Genomic DNA, 20,911 nt, shown 5'->3' with positions numbered 1-20,911 from the left:
TCCATGGAGTGATCTTTTAGAAGATCAAACCTATCCATTCTGAAGGAAATCAGCCCTGAGTGCTCACTGGAAGGACAGATCGTGAAGCTGAGGCTCCAATACTTTGGCCACCTCATGAGAAGAGAAGACTCCCTGGGAAAGACCCTGATGCTGGGAAAGATGGAGGGCACAAGGAGAAGGACGACAGAGGACAAGATGGTTGGACAATGTTCTCGAAGCTACAAACATGAGTCTGACCAAACTGCGGGAGGCAGTGGAAGACAGGAGTGCCTGGCATGCTCTGGTCCAGGGGGTCACGAAGAGTCGGACACGACTAAATGACTAAACAACAACAACAATTTCTGTTTTGCACAATTTAAGCTTCTCAATAAGTCTAGCCTTTCCAAGATTTCTGCCATGGTTGGCAAAGTCCAATACTGACGCATTAAGGCTTTCTCTTCCGAAGTAAAATTTTCTACCGACTTGATAGCGGAGTATTGTGGGTCGTGTTTAGGTGCTATCTTCCATTCTGGTTTTGATGTCTCGTTTATAATAAAGGGGCAAGGGTTGCTCAGAGTTATAGAATTTCAGCCTTGGAATTTAAAGCATTACATTCATTCAGATGAAATCCATACATTGTGCTAATAAACTGTAGCAAATTATATATATGATGCTCCACACTGCAATGCTTTAAGACAAAAATTTAGGTCAGAAATAGATATTGCTGGTTAGGGACACATTAATGAGCCAAAGGCAACAGCCCCTTCTCTCTCTTTCATCATGTTTCGTATTACATGATTCTGAAGTTGGATATGATTTATACCTGTATACCTGAAGGAGTGTCTCCACCCCCATCGTTCAATCCGGACATCCAGTGCAGAGGTGATTCCCTCATTGTGAGAAGTAAGGTTACAGGGAACCAGACAGAAGGCCTTCTCGGTAGTGGCGCCCACCCTGTGGAATGCCCTCCCTTCAGATGTCAAGGAAATAAGCAGCTATCTTATTTTTAAAAGACATCTGAAGGCAGCCTTGTTTAGGGAAGTTTTTAATATTTAATGCTGTATTGTTTTTAACACTTGATTGGGAGCCACCCAGAGTGGCTAGGGAAACTCAGCCAGATGGGCAGGGTATAAATAATAAATTATTATTATTATTATTATTATTATTATTATTATTATTATTATTATTATTATTATTATTATGTCACTATGCGATGAGTTTCCTTGAGCCTCCTGAAACCTCTTGAGGTAGCATAGTTTAATTTTTATTTTTTTAAAAAAGATATTTATTGGAATTTTGAACAGTAAAACAAACTTCACAATCAAACCAAAAAAGAAAAAAACATTATCACAATCAAATAAAAACAGAAAAATACAGTAAAAAACATAAAAAAGGTAGAAGAGAAGAAAAAAAAACATAAAAAAGACATAAAAATCCATTTTTTACTTATTGTTTTTATAACCCTCCTTCCTGACTTCCTCACATCTCCCTTTTCTGTGTTCCCTTTTACACAATCGTATTCAGCAGTGCCTTACCCTCTTTCAAATGTTATTCTATATTATACATTTCAACCTATTATGTCTCCAATTTTTCCCTTTATATCATTTTGTTTAAATTTGACATAATGTTATTCTAGCTTTTTCACCCTTATTCTTTTAAAACATTTTTTACATATTCCTTTCAACTATATCACTAATGCCATATTGTCTTTGTATCCTGCATCATTTTAACATTCAAACATTTTGCAATGTTTTTGCAAGTAGTCTTTAAGAGGTAGCATAGTTTTATGGCTTCTAGGCTTGGGTGTGTGTGAATGGCATCCAAAAGGTTTTAATTAAAAAAACCCCAAACAAATGGATTTTAAGAAATATATATTATATGTAGAAGCCAGAAAACTCCCAGTGACCCAAACAAGCAAACAATGTGTTAAATACATCCTCTGCTCCATCTTTCAGCACACTTGCCAAAGACGGATCTTATGTTCCTTTGTTGTTCTCAATAGGATCCCAGTGCATATTTTGTTGTCTAATGCAGGTTCTCACAGAAACAAGACTGAATGGACTTAAAGGTGAAGACGTGGACCAGAAATAAACTGATCCACAGATCTGCAATCAGTGCAGTTTGAGCTGTTGGTCATATTCATGTTTTTAGTTTCGAAAACTGCACAGAGAAATAACTGGGACGCCAGCGTAGGTTTATTTTTTATGCAATGTTTTATGAATGCCAGGTTTCGTGACTCCCCTCTCTAATATAACTGCTGATACATCTCGTTCAAAGCTCTTTTGTGCTGGCATGGGAAGGGTTTGGACCACAGTTTAGGGGGGGGGGGAGAGAGTTATTGAGAGTTTAAAAACCAGCAAACGATGAGCTTAACGTATCTGCAGAAGGTCCCTACAAAATCATGTCACCTTTCATTATTTTGAAATGGCTACTTTAATAAATCACAAACAATTTTGCATGACAAGCAGCCTACCTCCACCTCCCCAGCCCCCAGTCAGAATGATAATTGACACATTTACTTCATGGTTCTTCTGTTTTCGAAAATATTATATATCTATAGATGGTGATGATCAAAATGAACAACATCCAGAGCCAAAGTTCGTAACTGGCAGATGGTCGCTGAATGGCTACATAAAGGCAGAAGGCCATAGCTTTTGTGAGGGGGAAAAGGCATCCGTGATGATAACTTTTCATGTAGCACTGGTTCCAACACTTCACTGATGAATTTGGAAAATTAACTTTAACTACAGTCCTGAAGTATTTCTCCACGTCTGAAATTAAAGACAAAGCAAGAAATGAAATTTTGCATTTAAAGAAATGTTCAGGGGCAAATTTTGGCACATTCCGCAAGTTAGTCTCTACTGTCCAAAATGATCCATTTCTGTGCTCTGATATATAATTCTTTCATACTGAAGCAGAAACAAGCATTATAAGGGCCAGGTGCACCTCTGAACCTTTTATCTTTTTATTAGCAGAAATACCTTGTTTGCCAATTGTGTTGTGAGAAATAAGGGGAGTGTGTGGCATGCAGTCTATACCACTGAGCCTCTTGAGCTTGCCAACAAGAAGGTTGGCAGTTTGAGTCCATGTGATGGGGTGAACTCCTGTTGTTCTTTCTCAGCTCCTGCGAAACTAGCAGTTTGAAAATATACCAGCACGATTAGATAAATAGGTGCCATTGCGATAGGAAGGTAAATGGTGTTTCCGTGCGCACTGGCACTCGTTACGGTGTTCTGTTGTGCCAGAAGCAGTTTAGTCATGCTGGCCACATGACCCGGAAAGCTGTCTGCGAACAAACAACGGCTCCCTCAGCTTGAAGCAAGATGAGCACCGCAACCCTATAGTCGTCTTTGACTGGACTTAACCGTCCAGGGGTCCATTACCTTTCTACCTTATGGGAAATATTGAAAAGCTAGGAAAATGTCCACCAAATTACGGGAATGTAAATAAGAGTAGTTGTCCTGATGGGTGAACTTTCTCTGAGCTTGCACAGTGTGCTGGTCCTGGGGGGTTACCGTGCGGCATGGTCTGTGTCCGGTCCAGGGCTGAAGCGGGGTCCAAGGCAGGGAGTTGGGCGTGGTCAGGAACTCCAGCAGAAAGCAGGACAGGGTGCTGGCAGGAACAAATAACCAACGATGTTTCTCCCGCAACCTGGGACTGGGCTGGCTGGCTTTTATCTCCTCTGAGGCATAGGCACCTGGTCCACAGGTGACTCGCCTCTCCTGGCCTGGAGCCGAGCACTCCTCCTGAGAGAACTTAGTTCCCTCCGCCTCTCTGCCCTGAGCCTCTGCAGCTCAGGAGAGGCTAGAGAGTTACTGGACCCAGAGGCAATCTCACCTTCCCCTGACAGGGCTGGGAGAGGAGCACCTGCAGGCAATGGGTCCTCCATCACCTCAGGAGCCAGAGCGGATTCAGCTGGTGTCTGCTCCTGAGGATGTGGCACAGGTGAGGGCCCTTCAGGTTCAAGCCCCTGGCCCAGCTCAGCCGGCCCTGGAGGCGGGGACTCCTGTGCAGGCTGGGATTCCTCAGGTTCAGCCTCTGAATCAGATTCCCAGGCCATCACACCCAGCCTCCCAAAATATGGATGATCAGCCCTATATGACCACATGCCTTTTTCTTTAAGCCATCGCCATGCTTTCAGGGTGAATGCGTGAGAGCATAAAATGAACATACATGTGAGACCCATTCTCAAATACATTTTTTGAAGTTAATAACTCATTGGTAGTTTGCAGGTCTCTCCCCTTCTTCTTCTTCTTCTTCTTCTTCTTCTTCTTCTTCCCTTCCCTTTCATGATCTGAAGATACCTTTGTTTGACAGGAAGTGTTTAAACGTGCCATTTGAGTTGGCCCTCCCCGTAGATTTTGCCCTAATGAACTTTGACAACAGAAAGCTTTGAGATAGGGTCGTTAAGAAACAAAGAAGCATGGTCATACATTTTTAACTTATGACTGGTTTTGACTTAGTAATGGTTTTCCATTAGATAATCTGTACAGTAATTTTATTACACAATGTGTATGAGAATTACACAAGTCATCTTTACATAAATAAATGTATTTCAAGCCTAAAATCTGCCAGTTTGTATTTCTTAGTGGCAGAAAGTATTGATCTGATGTGTAGAGAGCTTTACTATTCTACTTAATTGAAGAGGGTTCTGGAAACTTCTAGAAGCTTCTCTGTGTGAAAGAAACAAGCAGAAGGTCCATGATGTTAGGGCTATTCCTTCAGAGAAGCTGAGTACAGCTGGTTTGAACTAGTTCTCTTTCTGTCAAGGTCATGCTGACTATAAAAGTAGGGCCAGAAGGAAGGAGCCTGAATTTCACACTTTCTCTTTTCCTTCTGGTGTAGTGTTTTGTACATAGTATGCTTAGTGTTAAGGTTTAGACTTATGCTATTGTTAAGTTTCGGGGACGCGGGTGGCGCTGTGGGTAAAACCTCAGCACCTAGGGCTTGCCGATCGCATGGTCGGCGGTTCGAATCCCCGCGGCGGGGTGAGCTCCCGTCTTTCGGTCCCAGCTCCTGCCCACCTAGCAGTTCAAAAGCACCCTTAAGTGCAAGTAGATAAATAGGTACCGCTTTCTAGCGGGAAGGTAAATGGCGTTCCGTGTGCTGCGCTGGTGCCAGAGCAGCTTCGTCACGCTGGCCACATGACCCAGAAGTGTCTCCGGACAGCGCTGGCCCCTGGCCTCTTAAGTGAGATGGGCGCACAACCCTAGAGTCGGACACGACTGGCCCGTACGGGCAGGGGTACCTTATTGTTAAGTTTAAGTTAAGTCTGCAGCAAGTGGATCTCTTATGGACAGTGCCAATCCTGTATGCATTGGTTTTGTGACCATTATGTTCATTTGCCTTCAGTAGCAGTAAAGCTCTGCTGGATGAAATATTAATTGCCTCTGGTCTATTTTTGGGGAATCCTGCAACGTGTTTAAGTTGTTACTCTGCTAACTATACGCTGGAATCTACTCTGGATCAATATTGAGTCGAATTTCCATGACAATATCTCCCAGACAATCATTTAAAAAGTAAGACCTCCTCTCAACCAAGTTTGTGCTGAAGGAGGTGCCATTTCTCTTCTGGAGCAAATCAGGCTGCTTTTTCTATTCCTCTAGTTCAAGGCACTTCAAAAGCCATTCCTGTATAGATGGATCATGAGGGTCTTTCTATTTTCTGGCCCATATTATTCTGGCTGCTGTTAACAAGATTTTTACTAAAGACATCTGTACTGCATCCTCAAACCAGCTAAATATTACCAATATTGGATAAAGTCTCAAATGTTCTGCTATCATCAGTGATCTGTAGCATAACAAATAGACCTTTCCAGAAGAAAGTGTAGCCTCCTTTTTCTTCCTTCAGTTGTCCCTCGCCTGTTCTTTGAGTCTCTTGAAGCGCCACAATATCAATGTTAAAACGACACAGCTCTCTTGCAATGATGGCTGTTCTGCGTTCAGGATGCTCGCTGTCTGTGCTATCTGACAAAGTCCATATATTCCATGTTCCAAAGTTCAATTGTCTTTTACGACTGCTAGGTGGTGACCCCGCTGGGTGTCTAGCCCCTCCCCCTTTTCAGGGTGAGCAGAGCGGATCCTAAAAAGGGTTGCTCAGTCATGGATACAGTTGCCGAGCTGCTCAACTGCCTTGTTCCCTGAGTCAGAACAACTGAATGGATGTGTGGGTCCAGAATTGGCCTCCACAGTCACTTACAGACTCATTGTTAAAACCGTGTCTATGGAAGACAATCTTACTCGGCTACAAGTGATCACCGAAGAAGAAGAAGAAGAAGAAGAAGAAGAAGAAGAAGAAGAAGAAGAAGAAGCATAACAAATACGGCTTATGTTCTGAAAGAATTTGTGTGTGTGGATAGATAATTGTAGAACGAATCTCACATGATTATCATTTTAGAGAAGTTCTTGGCTTAAACACATTGGGCGAATTGCAAAAATCAAGAAAGCATCTTTCCCCGCCCTCATTTTTTATTTTTTTTTGCTTGCCATCTTTATTGCATATGCTCATCAGACAATATGTCTGCTTGAGAACACAGTTACGCTCTTTCCTACACCCATGTTGGAGTGAAGAGTTGCCACAGGCTTTTTTCTTCAGTCGCACTGTTTCTGTATACGAGTCCTTGTACAGAAAATCCATTTAGCTTCAAATCCAGCATTGTTCGTCTTAAAAGCTTTCTGCTGCTCTGCTGGCCACTGCTCTAATATTGCCATAAACCTTTGATGGAGGACTTCCCAAGATGAGGTTGCAGATTGCTGTTTGCGCCATTTTAATATTCTGGAAAGACCCTAAAATATGAATTTTCGAGTCTGCAAGAACTATACGTGTTCTGGTCACATTTTCAATAGTGAATTTTGTTTTTCCACCTTTCCCAGCAATTCTTCCTATTGCTCTAGAAAGATGGTCTCCTTTTAACAGCTTGACATCTGTTACTTCAAAGGATTCCAGAAAAAGGTCATCTAATCTAATGAGAGCAAGTGCATCCTCAACTTGAAATCCAAGTAGAAAAGCTTTCACAAAATCAACTGCTTTTGTCAAAGCACCTACGTCTTTTGTTTGTTTACAAGTCTTTATCTCTACATTCCTTGTTTTTAAATTAAACCTAATTTGAAGCTGTAAGTGTTCTACGATAGACGTAAAAATTTTCATCCAGTTTTCTTTCAGAGGTGTGTATCTGTTTGGTGGTACAGAAATTTTCCTCACTTCACCTTTTCCACCCCCAAGAGCCTCTCTGCGGAGAGGGGGAAAATCCAGCCGCTTCAGGGGCAGAGGGCCCTCGGCCGTCTCCATGGCGCCTTCCTGGCGCTCACACGCATGCTGCTTCCGCGTGAAGCCTTCACCGGCAGCCTGAGCCTCCATGGCCGCGGGAGGCTCTGCGACCCCACTCTCGCCGGCAGAGCCCTCCATTCTGAGTCCGCAGGACACGCCGAAAGGCATCCTCATTTTTAAAAATTAATCTATGAGATAGGTTTCTCTGTTTTGTACACACCACACACCAAATTAACGCCATTTCCTTTCATTATCACATTTCAGATTCAGTTCCATAGTTCTGCTGTATTGCCAAACGAGTTCTAGTCATATATGATGGAACCTGCTAACTTTTAAAAAAATAAAAATCCCCTCCTGCCTTTAAGCTATACCTGAAAAGGGAAGGGAATCTTCTATATCAGACACTGCTAGATGTAAAACATGACTCGAAAGCAGCTCAGGAACCTGTGTTTGCCCCAGAGACACTTTGTGACAAGTAATAAATGGAAAATAAAATCATGCACTCAGTCAAAATTTCAAGGCAAAGCAAGTAACCAACCATGATTATTTTCAAATGAAATCTTTCAGACTGTTATCAGCTTGCTCTGCTCCAGTTGGTTCTTCTCTCCCTCTCCTAAAAATTATATAGCTTCACCTCTTAAAAAGAAAACAGAAAAAAGATATACATGAGGCAAGGAATATGTGGTTGAACATCTCTGGTATCATTACAAACCCACCAAGCTCAGTGTGCTCTCAGCCAGTCCCTCACCGGCCTAAAGGTAAAGGTAAAGGACCCCTGACAAGTCCAGTCGCAGACGACTCCGGGGTTGCGGTGTTCATCTCACTTTACTGGCTGAGGGAGCTGGCATTTGTCTGCAGACAGTTTTTCCAGGTCATGCGGCCAGCATGACTAAGCCACTTTTGGCACAGTGGAACACCAAAACCAGAGCAGCACATGGAAACACCGTTTACCTTCCCGCCGGAGCAGTACCTATTTATCTACTTGCACTTTTGGTGTGCTTTTGAACTGCTAGGTTCGCAGGAGCTGGGACAGAGCAATGGGAGCTCACCCCGTCACCGGGATTTGAACCGCCGACTTTCTGATTGGAAAACCCAAGAGGCTCAGTGGTTTAGACCACAGCGCCACCCACGTTCCTCACCGGCCTACCTGCTTACAACTATTCCATGAGGTGACGCTGGCTGCCAGCTTAGTCTCAGAGTTGCCCTTGTAGCACTCAGCAGGGAAGAGGATAAGAGCTTGCCATTGGCTCTGGTGCCACCTATCATTGTCCCCCCTGCCTTCCACCCAATGGGCACCAACCTCCACTGTCAGGGCTAGACAAGGTTTGAAAATGTTCCATTTAACATTTGTTAAAAAACCCGAGGCATTTTTGTTGGGGATTGTAGGGAAAGACCTGCCAAAAAAGCTGAAAAACATCTTCATGCATGCGACAACGGCCGCGAGAGCTCTGGTAGCACAAGGATGGAAGACTGAAGAAACCCCAGCTAAAGAATCATGGCAAGAAAAATTGACGGACTATGCAGAACTGGCAAAACTGACATATAAGCTACGGGACAAGGATAACTGTGACTTTAACGATGAATGGGAACCCTTTACAAAGTATCTGAAGACACAACAAAGTGAACTGAACTCCTTGGCAGGTTTTGAATAAACATTCACAAACTTTTTATTGATAATAATCAGCTAAATAGTTTGAGGATCTATACAACTTTGTAACATGCAGAAAACAGCAGTCTCAGAAAAACCAAAGACTGGAACTGAGGGAAGTTGGGGGGTGGGTGGGATTTTTTTTGGGGGGGAGGAAAAATGGGGGGGGATGATATGTTTTTGGATAATATATTTTGTTTTAATTTTGAATATTTTTTTTTAGGGTTAGACAAGGTTTATCATAGGCAAGTCAGACTTAGGTAATGGTAGCTATGTCCTCAACTATCTGCTTAGGGAACTGCCATAACAGAAATTGCTATTTGTCTTGCTCAAGGTGGAAGAGGACTTTGATTGCATCATTTGTTCCTCCTTCAATAAGTATCCTTTGTCATTTTGGATCATCTGAGGCTCTGGCTAACTTCTGAGCAGATGTAGGTTATTGTTTAGCTCAGGCTGAGAATCCTAGAAGTAAACAACCACTGAATCTTGATTTCTGTGCTGGAAATTCCTGGGTTGGAAAGTATTGTTTGGCAAGTATAAATAGCTGCGCAAACTCTAGAATTTTTCCACAGAAAGTTTATTTAATTAGTCATTTCCCCAAAGCCCAGCTAATAGGGATTTAGAAGAGAGCCAGTATGTGGCTGCTTAATAAAAGGTTATGATTTCTCTGAGAGCTGAAAAGAAAGGGAGGGAAGGTAACAGAAAGAAAGCTGCTCCGTCTTGCACAATGGGAGGCAGAATTATAGAATAAACACCTGGGAGATAAGAGAAGAGGAGGAAGATCTGTTTAAATGACCTTTATTCAGGCTCCATTGATTCAGGTGAATAAAGAGGATTTATTTTGCAGGAAACAGAATAGAACGCTGGGCTGTCTAAATAGCATATAATTCCATGTACAGAAGCACATGTAAGTCTAATTACAGTGAGGGGGAAAGATTTATTTATTTTCAAACCTACAAAAGAACTCACAAGCCAATATTGCTAGGGATGGAATAGAAATAGAGTTAAAATGAAAAAAGCCATGTGAACACAATGATGAAAGGGAGCTCATATTTAAATCAGAGGGGAAAGGGATTTCTTGGTTTGCACCATTAATCACAGAGAAATTCATATCAACCCTCTTTTTTCCTAATTGGCTGTCTAATCCTCTGAAGCCCTGGTATATATTCGGAGTGTAGCATTCAGGGAGGGGAGGTGGTTTAATGGCTTATTACTAGAGGTAGGAAAACAACAACACTCAACGTGCAAAAATAACGATTTGTGAATTAGTTAAGATACTTGAACAGTCATTGTTATTCAGTTGGCAGAAATGTGAGCGGCTGTTGTGCATGTGTGTATGATCAGCTGCCAGCACGGTGCTATGCCTTCCTTACTTCTTCAAGTGGCAAGGAGTTCCAAGGGTATAGCATTTATCCAGATTTGGTTCCCTTTGGGAGGAGATCGTTGGAGGATGATGGGCATTTTGCAATATTACAAGCGGAGCACAGGTCAAAATGAAATTTCAACAGACAGCCGAATCCAGTGCCCCACATTAGATAGCCAGAGGGAACTCCGCAGGAAGGCTCTTTCTCTGAGCTTGCACAGCCTCCCAAAATCATCTCTCTTGTCATCTTCTTCAGATGAGGCAGGCTGTATGGGCGGGCATGTTAACCCCAACCACCCCAAATGCTGGTCTACTCACAAGGAGTATCATTCTTTATAGAACATGGCCACTGGGCCCGTCACCTCCTGGCAAATAGAAGGGGAAGAAATGGAGGCAATGAGAGATTTTACTTTCTTGGGCTCCATGATCACTGCAGATGGTAGCAGCAGTCACGAAATTAAAAGATGCCTACTTCTTGGGAGAAAAGCAATGACAAACCTAGACAACATCGTAAAAAGCAGAGACATCACCTTGCCAACAAAGGTCTGTATAGTTAAAGCTATGGTTTTCCCAGTAGTGATGTATGGAAGTGAGAGCTGGACCATAAAGAAGGCTGATCGCCAAAGAATTGATACTTTTGAATTATGGTGCTGGAGGAGACTCTTGAGAGTCCCATGGACTGCAAGAAGATCACACCTCTCCATTCTTAAGGAAATCAGCCCTGAGTGCTCACTGGAAGGACAGATCGTGAAGCTGAGGCTCCAGTACTTTGGCCACCTCATGAGAAGAGAAGACTCCCTGGAAAAGACCCTGATGTTGGGAAAGATGGAGGGCACAAGGAGAAGGGGACGACAGAGGACGAGATGGTTGGATAGTGTTCTCGAAGCTACCAGCATGAGTCTGACCAAACTGCGGGAGGCAGTGGAAGACAGAAGTGCCTGGTCCATGGGGTCACAAAGAGTCGGACACGATTAAACAACTAAACAACAACAACAAAAGGTGCTTGGTAATGTCTCCAGCTGTAGAGCAAGTTATAAATGCTTTGAACAAGTAATTGGAGTCTAGGAGTTGGCCACATAATAGGGAGGGAGGAAGGGGTGAGAGCACCCACTGGATACAACATATGCACATTGGAGCTGGCAGTAATATAATAATAATAATAATTTATTTATACTCCTTCCATCTGGTTGGGTTTCCCCAGCCACTCTGGGCAGCTTCCAACAAAGTATTAAAATACAGTGGTCTGTTAAACATTAAAAGCTTCCCTAAACAGGGCTGCCTTCAGATGTCTTCTAAAAGTCTGGTAGTTGTAATGGGGTTGTTTCAACCTACATGGATAAGTCACAGAATCAAAATGTTACAAAAGACGGCAGACTACCAAAAACCTTTTTTGAAATGACAGACAATATGGATTTGATTGACATCTGGAGGATAAAGAACCCCTTGGGAAGAGAGGGAACATTCTTCTCTGAAGCCCAACTGACTTGGACAAGAATCGACCAAATTTGGATATCTAGAGGTCTGGCACCTAAGGCCAGAAAGGTGGAAATCTGCGCAAAGACCTGCTCCGACCATAACGCTATAAAGATGGATATGACACTACTACCAACCGGCTCTTTTAGATGGAAAATGAATGACAACTTATTTAGAGATCAGGAAATCACTAAGAAGGCCCAAAAAGCCTTGAAGGACTATTTTGAGATAAATATGAACACTACTGTGGAAAAAAGAACCATTTGGGACGCAAGCAAAGCGGTGATGAGAGGGTTCTTGATACAACAGAATGCTGTAAAGAAAAGGATAAAAAAGAGAGAAGAAAGACAAGATTTTGGACAAAATAAAGGAATTAGAGAAGAAGTTAAGGTCAAATCCGAAATTACAGGCGACTCTGAGAGAAATTAAACTACATCAAGCACAATATTCTAAACTGATAAACCAAGAAATAGAGTGGAAGGTCAAATTAATGAAACAAAAAACGTTTGAGTTGGCGAACAAATGTGGAAAACTGCTAGCTTGGCAGTTGAAGAGAAGACAAAAACTAAATACAGTTACAAACTTGGAAATTGATGGAAGGAACATTCAGAACCCTGTGGACATTAGAAAGTCTTTTCAGAGATACTTCAAAAAACTTTACACTCAAGGGCCGCAAGATGAGACAGAGATCAAGCAATTTTTGGGAAAAAATGGGCTACCAAAACTCTCACAAGAACATAGAACAACCCTGAACTCTAGAATAACACGGCAAGAGATTGAACAAGCCATTCAGAACATGCAACTGGGCAAATCTCCAGGGCCTGATGGGCTGACCTCCAAGTACTATAAAACACTAAAAGACTATTTGATACAACCACTTATGGAGGTTACCAATGAAATTATGGAGGGGAAGAAGGCGCCGGAGTCGTGGAAGGAAGCTTTTATCACATTGATACCAAAATCGGAAGCTGAAAAGACACAACTTAAGAATTATCGTCCCATCTCTCTTTTGAATGTGGATTACAAAATATTTGCAGACATTTTGGCAAGCAGATTTAAAAAAGTTCTAAATGAAGTAATCCACAAGGACCAGGCAGGCTTTCTCCTAGGTAGACATCTGTTTGCTAATACAAGGAACATTATTGATATCTTGGAACTTTTGCAAACAGATATAAATACAAAAGCAGTCTTAATTTTTATAGATGCGGAGAAGGCCTTTGACAATATTTCCTGGAAATTTATGAAGGGTAATTTAAAAGAAATGGAGGTGGGACTGGGTTTTGAGAATGGGATTGAGGCGATATATTCAGAGCAAAAAGCTAAATTGATAGTTAATAATGTGGTTACCAAAGAGTTTAAAATTGAAAAAGGAACACGACAAGGCTGCCCCATCTCCCCTTTGCTATTTATTACGGTTCTGGAGGTGCTCCTGAACATGATTAGAGGGGACCGGTTGGTGAAAGGAATTCAGGTCGGAGCGAAACAATATAAACTTAAAGCCTTCGCAGATGACCTAGTTTTGACCCTGCAGGAGCCAGAATCTAGTACGAAAAGAGTATTACAACTGATTCAAGACTTTGGTCGGGTGGCGGGATTTAAACTAAACAAACAGAAAACTAAAGTATTGGAAAAGAACTTGACAGATACAGAGTCAGAACGGTTTCAGAGAGAGACAGAACTAAATGTGGTTAAAAAGGTAAAGTACCTAGGGGTAAACATAACAGCAAAAAATTTGAGTCTATTTAAAGATAACTATGAAAAATGTTGGTCAGAAATTAAGAGAGACTTAGAAAGTTGGACCAAATTGAAACTTTCTTTGTTAGGCCGAATTGCTGCTATCAAGATGAGTGTATTGCCAAGGATGTTGTTCTTGTTCCAAACACTTCAGATTGTGGACAAGACAGAGTGCTTCCGGAAGTGGCAGAGAGATATCTCTAAGTTTGTCTGGCAGGGCAAAAAGCCCAGAATTAAGTTTAAGATATTAACTGATGCGAAAGAAAGAGGGGGCTTTGCCCTGCCGGACTTAAAGTTATATTATGAGGCTGCAGCTTTCTGCTGGCTAAAAGACTGGCTACTTCTCGAAGACACTGACGTGTTGGATTTGGAAGGGTTTAACAATGCTTTTGGATGGCATGCATATTTATGGTATGACAAGGTTAAGATCAATAAGGTCTTTAAGAACCATATTGTCAGAAAAGCAGTGTTTAATGTCTGGACAAGATACAAAGACTTATTGGAAAATAAAACTCCAAGGTGGCTCTCACCTATGGAAGCTAAGGCCCGAAAAACACCCAATATGGAGGCCAATTGGCCAAAATATTGGGAGATACTAGAAAAAGATGGAGACAGTTGGAAATTGCAGAGTCAGGAGAAATTGAAGGATAAAGTGCGAGACTGGTTACATTACGCTCAGATCAAGGAAATTTTTAAAAATGACAAGAAGCTAGGGTTCCAGGTGGAGAAATCGAAATTAGAAACAGAACTGTTAGAACCAAAGACTAAGGTACTTTCTAGAATGTATAACTTGCTGCTAAAATGGAACACTAAAGATGAAATGGTTAAATCTGCTATGATAAGGTGGGCGCAGGATATTGGGTATAACATCATGTTTGAGGACTGGGAAAGGCTATGGACTACTGGGTTGAACTTTACTGCATGTAATGCTTTGAAAGAAAATATAATGAAAATGATTTACAGATGGTACATGACCCCAGTCAAACTGGCAAAAATATACCACCTGTCTGATAATAAATGTTGGAAGTGTAAAGAAAGTGAAGGAACATTCTTCCACCTCTGGTGGACATGCCCTAAAGTGAAGGCCTTCTGGGAAATGATATACAATGAATTGAAAAAGGTATTTAAGTATACCTTCACTAAGAAACCAGAGGCCTTCCTCCTGGGCATTGTCGGCCAAGGGGTGGTAAAGAAGGACCGAACATTTTTTATGTATGCAACAACAGCAGCAAGGATACTCCTAGCGAAGCATTGGAAAACTCAAGATTTCCCCACATTGGAAGACTGGCAGATGCAACTGATAGACTACATGGAACTGGCCGAGATGACAGGCAGAATCCGAGACCTGGGAGAAGAGAGGATGGAAGAAGACTGGAAGAAATTTAAAATTTATTTACAAAAACATTGTAATCTGATTGAATGTTAAGCAGGTTGCTAAATCATAAAGAATTGGGCACCACTAAACTAGATAGAATTAGGAAAACAAGTGAGATTAAGAAAATGTGAACTTTTTAGGAACGATCAGATTATAAAGTAAGTTTGAGGGTGTATAATGTAAATAAGAGGATAATTTTGCTGAAAAAAATTTTTTTTTTCTTATGATGAAAATGGGAGCGGAAGATGAGAGGAAGTCCAGAGAAGTTGTGAAAATATGTTATGACTGATAATTTATTGTGAACCAATTATGTATGCATATTGAAAACTTTAATAAATATTTAATAAAAAAATAAAAATAAAAGTCTGGTAGTTGTTCTTCTCTTCTCCCACATCTGGTGGGAGGGCATTCCACAGGGCAGATGCCACTACCAAGAAGGCCCTCTGCCTGGTTCCCTGTAACTTGGCTTCTTGCAGTGAGGGGACTGCCAGAAGACCCTCGGCACTGGACCTCAGTGTCCGAGCAGAACGATGGGAATGGAGAAAATAGGTGGGGTGATCTTGCCACAAGCCACACTAGTGAATAGTTGGGTGATGGGAATCAGAAAAAGTGTTATCTGGGCAAGAAGAAATAGAAACAGGAAGAAAAATCACAATGATAACAGTGTCCAGGAGAGAATCCATAAATGTGAGAGTACTGAGGGGATCCTTATGTTTTGCTGTTAAATTTAAATGAAATCCACATACTTAAATTAAGTTCTTTTTCAGCATGAGGACTTGGGAGCCCAACACTTTGCAAATCGCGTTCCTGCACAGATCTAAGTGTTAATGCAATGGTATCTGCAAGGAAGCAAGCTTTAGGAAACCGGTTTTCATGCACACATGAGGCTACCCACTCTAAGCAATGACCTTCAGTTTACAAAATGCCCCTCTCCCTTTCAGCAATCAAATGTGGCCTCGTAAAAAAAAAACCCCATTGTGCGTAGCTTCCCTGAGAAAGCGGTATTATATTTCATTTGCCTTATGCAGAAAGCCGACAGACAGCGAGTCTAAGTGACAAAAGGAGAGACGCTTTGGTGTTTGTACCCTTGAAAAAGCTTCAGGTGAATGCTATATTCTTTTTTTTTAAAGAAAGAAAGAAAAACCCTTTTGCTTAGTTCTCATTGACTGAGCCGACAAGTGTTAAAACATCAGTTAAAGAGGAAGCTGTGAAACTTCCTGCTCTCCTTAGCAACACAGCCATGGTGAACAAACAACACACACACACACACACACACACACACACACACACACACGAGTGGGTGGAGGATTGGTGTGTTCCCTAAAAAAGAAAAGAAAAGGAAGATAGGGCAGTTGCAAATGTTTTATCTTCCTCCAATGTTGAATGCGGTGTTGGGAAGCTATCAGATTCATACTGCAAACATGAAATAAAAGGTTTTCTTATATATATAACAGCCAATAATATGAGTGAGCTGTTGATAAAGATATTCAACACACACACACACACAAACTCACAGGCGTTTTCATCTGGTACGTATGAAATACGGTCTGTGATTTTGGAAGCCAAAGACACAGGTGACAATAGCAGCCCACAAAACAAGGAGAGGTGCTCTAATAATAGGTGTGCTGAATGAATGGGAAAAGGTTGTGGTCATCTGGTTATCTGACAGAATAGCCCGGGTTCAAGCAAAGAGAGCCTTCTGTGCACAAAAGAAAGCCCTGGGCTGAAGCAATGCTGAATAGAAGAAGGAAATGGATTTTTATTTTTTTAACATCTCAGCCAAAAAGCAGCATTAACAAGAAGGCAGCTTGGAAGCTAAGTCCTCCATCACACAATGGGAAAAGCCTGTTCCGGAATCCTAGCTCCTGCTATTAGAGAGAGAGAGGCTGGGGCAATCTAATGAATGTAGGGCTTTGTGTCAGTGTAATTTGCAAACCGTCTCAGAAATAAAGTCAAGGTTTTATATGCTGCTTCCTCTTGGTGGGGATGAAGAATCATATCATCGGAAAGCAGTGTGCACATAAATGTCCCAAAGAGTTCACTGGATTTGAAGCCACTTACGTAGGTTATTATTATTATTTTTTATCAAGCAATTATATTTTACTACCTAATTAAAAGACAACTTGCACTGATCACATAAATTACGCTTACCAGTTTAGTACGATGCCTCCAGAGCACGGCATTTGATTAGCTGTGGCAAGGGGATTACTGTCATCTAAAAGCCGTTTGCAACCTGCTTGATAGGTAAGGGTTATGAAATCCACAGGAACATAAGCTCAATCCTCAGGCTTGGTTTCATTTTTTCCTCCCCTAAATGAAATCTTTTATTTTTGATATTACATGGATGAGCAATATGGTGACATACTGGAAATGTAGTTTTATGGGCTCCAATCTGCATCTGTTAAGGGAAGCATTGACATGGAAAGGAATTCATTTGGAGGCTTGTAAAGTCTGGAATGGAAAATCCTGAACTTGCAACAAGATGCCAATCTTTAAATGAGAGAGAGAGAAAGACCATTATAATGTGCAGAGGTAGTGTGGTGTAGTGGTTAGGGCACCAGACTAGGACCTTGGAGACCATGGCTCATATCCCCACTTAGCCATGAAGTTCACTAGGTGACCTTGGGCCAATCATTATCTCACAGCCTAACCTTTCACACACAAACACACTGTCAGACAGCAGAGGAAACAACCCCCACGGCAGGTTGCCAGGAATGGATAAAACAAGGAAAAGTTCTTACCTTCAACAAGTGTACAATCTGTGTACCTGTGCACACAAATAAACTGATCTGTGCACTCATACAGTTTTCACATATACAGTGGTACCTCGGGTTACAGACGCTTCAGGTTACATACGCTTCAGGTTACAGATTCTGCTAACCCAGAAATAGTACCTCAGGTTAAGAACTTTGTTTCAGGATGAGAACAGAAATTGTGCTCCGGCGGCGCAGCGGCAACAGGAGGCCCCATTAGCTAAAGTGGTGCTTCAGGTTAAGAACAGTTTCAGGTTAAGAACGGACCTCCAGAACAAATTAAGTTCTTAACCCGAGGTACCACTGTAATGTTATATGCGTGTGCAATCTATGTATCCACTGATCTGTACAAAACAACAAGTGCAATCTCTTCTCCACAAAGGTTTGAACATGTATAGAGTGGCAGCTTGAACTTGTGTTTAGAGAGAACAAGCCTTGGTATATCTACATGCAAAGATGTCCATAAGTAGCGATGATGCTAGACTTGCCCCACATTTCCCTACCATTGTGCTTAGGCAAGTTTTCCTGCTGCTAGTCTAGTGGGGACTTAAATATGGAAGCCGATGGAGCTCTCAAACTGTATAATTTTATGAAATTGGAGATCCCTGGAACTGCAGACTACAGATCACATTAGTCAGGGAGACACTAAGAGGACTCTGACAAGTGGAAAAAGCTACCAAATGTAATAGCCTAAGTGTTCTGTGTTTATAGCAAAGCTTCCTGGTTATTTTCAAGTGCTATCTGGAATGACTGGTTGATGGAAAATTACGCTCTGTGCTTATCACGAGTGATAAATCATCTCAGTCGATGAGCGTGTGGATAGCAGAACAAAGGGGTTTACCATATGCCATGAAGCATTAAGACTGAGGCTCTGCTGCATCCAGCATGGAACTGTAGACATTGAGACATCATTTGGGGAAGGAAAATAACTCCTTCAGGGGATTTGAGAAACATCACAAAATGAAAGCAAAGTGTGCCACAATTTATAAATGTCAAACAGGGGACGGGGGACGGGTTGAATCAGTCATGGGGCGATCGCTCTTAAATAATTCTGGCAGGCTGTCAGATTTTGATCTCATTGCACACTTTTATTTGAGAACAATTTGGCTATTTTTCGTTGTCATTCAAACAAAGCCAAACAAAACCCAGGGCTGCCTGAACTCTAAAGAGGTCAGCAAAACGAATAAGAGCAACACATAGGGCAGAACTGCCCATAGGGAAGAACTGCATGTTGCAAAAGACAAGGAGTCACCATTGTCCTCCCATCCTTCCCGTCTTCCTGTTGTGCATTTTGCTGCCTACCAACAGCTAATGATGACTCGGAAATGCATAGCTTGGGGTGGCTAGCATGGTTCCCCTCCAACTACTATAGCATCCTGTCCAATCAGAGGCATATGGGAAGCCCACAAGCACAGTCTCTTGTTTTTTAAAAGATGTATTTTACTAACAAAGGTCCGTATAGTTAAAGCCATGGTTTCCCCTGTAGTTATGTATGGAAGTGAGAGCTGGACCATAAAGAAGGCTGATCGCCAAAGAATTGATGCTTTTGAATTATGGTGCTGGAGGAGACTCTTCAGAGTCCCATGGACTGCAAGAAGATCAAACCTATCCATTCTGAAGGAAATCAGCCCTGAGTGTTCACTGGAAGGACAGATCCTAAAGCTGAGGCTCCAATACTTTGGCCACCTCATGAGAAGAGAAGACTCCCTGGAAAAGATCCTGATGTTGGGAAAGATGGAGGGCACAAGGAGAAGGGGACGACAGAGGACAAGATGGTTGGACAATGTTCTCGAAGATACAGACATGAGTTTGACCAAACTGCTGGAGGCAGTAGAAGACAGGAGGGCCTGGCGTGCTCTGGTCCATGGGATCACGAAGAGTCGGACATGACTAAACGACTAAACAACAACAACAACGATTTTTTTTATTAACAATTTCTTGGTTTACAAAAGTATGTGCATTGTCTCTTTTTTCAAGTTACATTACCTGTCAGCAGTAAGCATGGACCAATGGTACCAAATAGTATGGGAAACAGCCTTATTAGAAAAACTAACCAATAAACTGAAACTGACATGGGGACAAATAGAAGAAGACGCCTTCATCTATTTTTATCACATACACAGACAACAAGACAATGACAAGAACCCACCAACAGCATATAAATCAATCTAGCTAACCTGATCCAAAAACACCCACCCAACCCACTCACACATGAAAACAAAGTTCACCATAGCCAATCACAAACAGACAACCACACCCTAGGCCAACCCCAACCTGTCTCATCACCAAAGGAACACAAGTGAATAGTAAAGAGAACCTGCAAAAGCGAAGCTGACACAAAACTCCATACATACATTAAGTAAAATAGAAACATCACCACCCGACTCCACCTCCACTCACCATGCCCTACTCCACCTCTTCCCCCCTTTTCTTCCTAATGCAACACTAATGTCTCAACAAATGAAGCTGATCTGTAGCACAGTCTCTTGCTGAACTCCTCTCATGATTAAAGACAAGTGGCCATGGTGGCTGGGACTGATGAGATTTGTATAACCCTGGAATAGCTAATGACATTACGTCCCATGTTGTGTGAAATGTAACATTACCGGGAAGACAGGGAAAGGGACATGAAATAGTGGTCATTACATGTTGCTTGTAGAGTTCCTTCCTAAGTAAGAACGACCAGTTGGTGGGATCTCAATGGCTTGCTGGACTGTACTAACAGTTCCGTATACTGGGGTGCAGAGTGTTTAAGGACCGGGACATTCACAAGGAAACCAAAATGCTTGTTTACAAAGCTATTGTACTACCAACCTTACTGTCTGCTTGCAAAACTTGGACCAATTATGAATGCCATCTCCATGTCCTCGAAAGAGTCCATCAACAGTGTCTCCGAAAATTTTTACACATAACTTAGGAAGACAGGCAAACTAATGCCAGTGTACTGGAAGGAGCAAAGATCACCAGTGTCAAAGCAATGATTCTTCAACATCAACTTCGTTGGACAGGTCACGGTTGTGCGGATGCCTGATTATTGTCTTTCAAAGCAACTACTCTATTCCGAACTTAAAAATGGAAAGCGTAATGCTGGTGGTCAACAAAAGAGGTTTAAAGACTCTCAATGCAAATCTTTAAAAATATAGTATAAACACTGACAACTGGGAAACACTGGCCTGCGAGCGCTCCAATTGGTGAACAGCCTTTACCAAAGGTGTCATTGGTTCTGAAGATGCTCGAACTCAGGACGCAAGGGAGAAACGTGCTAAGAGGAAGGCCCACTTGGCAAACCTTCACCATGATCAACTCCTGCCCGGACACCT

General features: G+C 42.0%; 1 pseudogene; it reads right to left on the bottom strand.

Moving 5' to 3' along the window:
• Positions 1-6,455: 6,455 nt before the first annotated feature.
• On the bottom strand, positions 6,456-7,383 carry LOC114585325 (RNA-binding protein PNO1 pseudogene; annotated as a pseudogene).
• Between the last annotated feature and the right edge of the window lie 13,528 nt (positions 7,384-20,911).

This window comes from Podarcis muralis, chromosome 1 (genome assembly GCF_964188315.1).
Source record: "Podarcis muralis chromosome 1, rPodMur119.hap1.1, whole genome shotgun sequence".
Classification (NCBI taxonomy): Eukaryota; Metazoa; Chordata; class Lepidosauria; order Squamata; family Lacertidae; genus Podarcis; species Podarcis muralis.
The sequence above is the reverse complement of the archived record's forward strand: the minus strand, read 5'-3'. Positions and strand labels throughout refer to the sequence as shown.